The following is a 3,688-nucleotide window of genomic DNA, read 5'->3' as shown; positions in this document are numbered from 1 at the left end:
CACTTGCAAAATACAGCCCTCTTTTGTACAATCTTTCAAATGTCCTCTTTGACTCTATACATCTCAGCGTTTAGCTTGAATATGCTAGTGCTCTGCTGGTTCACCTATGGTTTCATCTACCTGACGGCCTGCCCCAAGCTCATAGCTATTACTTATCAGCAGGAGTTTGGCCCTTCTAATATTTTCTACTGTCCTAGACAGCCTGACCACACTTAAAGCGTGGTGTATACTTCTCTCCTGGTTGTACCAGATATGGCAGTCGTTGATAATTGCTCTTAATATAATACCAAATCCCAGAACTCAATCACCATCCTACTTTATATCTCTCTTGATTCTGTTCGGTTCCTTCTTTTCTTTATTCAGCTGTCCATGAAGAGGACAAATTTTTCGTTTCTGTCCCTCCGAGAAAAAGCTTCAAAATAATTCGGGCCTCTTACTCTGTAGTTCAAAGACAAAGCCTCCTCGAATTTCCCAGTATTCGCCCGCTAATCTGAGGTGAGTGAAAGCATTTCCTACAAGAATCACTAGTGAATCTATTTCCTACAAGATTGTAAACAAATTGTCCTACTTGATTTGCTACAACAGAAAACTCCTTTTTCACTCGTGATCAAAGTAGAAAGACGAAAGCTGTATAAGAATAAATTGAATGATTATATTAAGTTTGTCAAAGACCTGAGCTTGGCGGTATACACTGTGAACATTAATGAAACCAACAAATCGCAGGGACGGACTCCTGACAGGAATTGGATCCAACGAAGTTTTTACGAACATGAGTACGTAAAAGAACAATTTGCGCTCAACGACAGCAAATGATCGCGGAACACAAAACAGAGCTGCATCGGATACACGTCCGAACAGGCCTCGTTAAAGGTGATAGGGATAGTCTAGGTTGTCATGCAGGATACAGATAGTTGTACTTTTCAGAATGATATTTTCACTCTGCAGCGGAGTGTGCGCTGATATGAAACTTCCTGGCAGATTAAAACTGTGTGCCCGACCGAGACTCGAACTCGGGACCTTTGCCTTCCGGGGGCAACTGCTCTACCAACTGAGCTACCGAAGCGCGACTCACGCCCGGTACTCACAGCTTTACTTCTGCCAGTACCTCGACTCCTACCTTCCAAACTTTACAGAAGCTCTCCTGCGAACCTTGCAGGCAAAGGTCCCGAGTTCGAGTCTCGCTCGGGCACACAGTTTTAATCTGCCAGGAAGTTTCAGTTGTACTTTTGCTTACACCATGTTGGTGGGCCACTTGACTGGAGCGTTTTTGGTCATCAGAGTGTCACTTACAACCTACGTCTTTACTTATTTACTGGATGTATTCCAAATCTCTGTCTTCCTCTTCAGTTTTTGCCCTCCAGTGTTCCCTCTAGTACCGTGGTAGTCTTTCCCTCATGTCTTAACAGATGTCCTATCATTCTGTCCCTTGTCCTTATCAGTTTTTTCCACATATTCCTTTCCTCTTTGATTCTGCGCAGAACAACCTTATTCCTTACCTTATCAGTCCACCTAATTTTCAACATTCGTCCGTAGCACCACATCTCAAATACTTCGATTCACTTCTATTCCGGTTTTCCCACAGTCCATGTTTCACTACCATACAACGCTGTACTCCAGACGTACGTTCTCAGACATTTCCTCCTCATATTAAGGCCCATGGTTGATACTAGTTGACTTCTATTGGACAGGAATGCCCTTTTTTCCATTGCTAGACTGCTTTTGATATCCTCCTTGCTCCCTCCGTCATTGGCTATTTTACTCCCTAGGTAGCTGATTTCCTTAACTCCATCTACTTCGTGACCATTAATCCTGATGTTTAGTTTCTCTGTTCTCATTTCTGCTACTACTCATTACTTTTGTCTTTCTGAGATTTACTCTCAGTCCATATTCTGTGCTCATCAGACTGTTCATTCCGTTCAGCAGACCATGAAATCCTTCTTCACTTTCACTCAGGATAGCAATGTCATCAGCGAATCGTATGTTTGGTATCCTTTCACCTTGAATTGTAGTTCCACTGCTGAACCTTTCTTTTATTTCCATCGCTGATTCTTCGATGTACAGTTTGAACAGTAGGGGGGAAAGGTTACATCGCTGTCTTGTACCCGTTTTAATCCGAGTACTTTGTTTTTGAATGTCCTCTTGGCTCTTGTACGTATTGTACATTATCCGTCTCTCCCAATAGTTTACCCCACTTTTCCATAAATTAGAACATCTTGCACCATTTTAAACTGTCAACGCTTTTCCAGGTCGACAAACCCTATGTAAGAGTCTTGATTTTTCCTTACCCTTGCTTCCATTATCATCCGCAACCTCAGAATTGCCTCTCTCCTGCCTCTACCCTCTCTAATGGCAAACTGATCGTCATCTAGCACATCCCCAATTTTCTTTTCCATTCTTCTGTATATTATTCTTATCGGAAGCTTCAATGCATGAGCTTTTAAGCTGATTGTGTGATAGTTTTCGCACTTGTTAGCCCTTGAAATCTTCGGAATTGTGTGGATGATATTTTTCCGTAAGTCAGATGGTATGTCACCTGACTCATTCAATCTACACACCAACGTGACTAGCCGTTTCATTGCCACTTCTCCCAATGATTTTAGAAATTCTGAGGTATTGTTATCTATCCGTTCTGCTTTATTTGATCTAATTCCTCCAAAGTTCGTTTACATTCTAAATCTAATACTCTATCCCTTATCTCTTCTAAATCGACTCCTGTTTCCTCTTCTATCATTTCATACAAATTTTCCCCTGATACAGGCTTTCAGTGTGTTCTTTCCACATATCCTCTCTCTCCTCTGCATTTAGCAGTGGAATTCCCGTTGCACTCTTACTGTCACCGAAGTTAGTTTTGACTGCCCTGTATGCTGTATCTGTCCTGACAACCATTTCGTTTTTAATGCTTCTCTTTCATCATGCAACCACATCGTCTTAGCTTCCATGCACTTCGTATTTATTTCATTTCTCAGCGACTTGTGCTTCTGTATTCCGAAATTTCCGGGAATATTTTTGCACTTCACCCATTTCATCGATCAGATAAGGTATTTCTTCTGTTACCCATGGTTTCTTCCCAGTTACCTTCTTTGTACCTATGTTTATTTTTCCAACCTGTGTGATGGCCGTTTTTAGAGATGTCCATTCCTGAAACTTCCTGGCAGATTAAAACAGTGTGCCGGACCGAGACTCGAACTCGGGACCTTTGTTTTTCGAGGACAAGTGCTCTACCAACTGAGCTACACAAGCATGACTCACGCCCCGTCCTCACAGCTTTACTTCTGCCAGTACCTCGTCTCCTACCTTCCTATCGGCAATTGCCCGCGAACGGCAAAGGTCCCGAGTTCGAGTCTCGGTCCGGCACACTGTTTTAATGTGCCAGGAAGTTCCATCACCGCACACTCCGCTACAGAGTGAAAATCTCATTATGTCCATTCCTGTTCAACTATACTGCCTACTGAGCTATTCCTTACTGCTCTATCTATAGCCTTAGAGAACTTTAAGCGTATCTCGTCACTCTTTATTACTTCTGTATCCAATATCTTAGCATATTGATTCTTCATGACTAATGTCTTAATCTTCAGCGCACTTTTCATCACTGCTAAATCGTGACCTGAGTCTACATCTGCTCCTGAGTACGCCTTACAATGCAGCAACGCAGTTTAAATAGTGACAGGATCATAAAACAACTACCGAT

General features: G+C 42.4%; 1 non-coding gene across 1 annotated transcript; it reads right to left on the bottom strand.

Moving 5' to 3' along the window:
- Positions 1 to 988: 988 nt before the first annotated feature.
- Trnap-cgg lies at positions 989 to 1,063 on the bottom strand. The gene has a single exon. It is a non-coding gene; the product is annotated as a tRNA-Pro (tRNA).
- Positions 1,064 to 3,688: the final 2,625 nt, after the last annotated feature.

This window comes from Schistocerca americana, chromosome 1 (assembly GCF_021461395.2).
Source record: "Schistocerca americana isolate TAMUIC-IGC-003095 chromosome 1, iqSchAmer2.1, whole genome shotgun sequence".
Classification (NCBI taxonomy): domain Eukaryota; kingdom Metazoa; phylum Arthropoda; class Insecta; order Orthoptera; family Acrididae; genus Schistocerca; species Schistocerca americana.
This window is presented reverse-complemented; position numbering and strand designations above follow the sequence as displayed.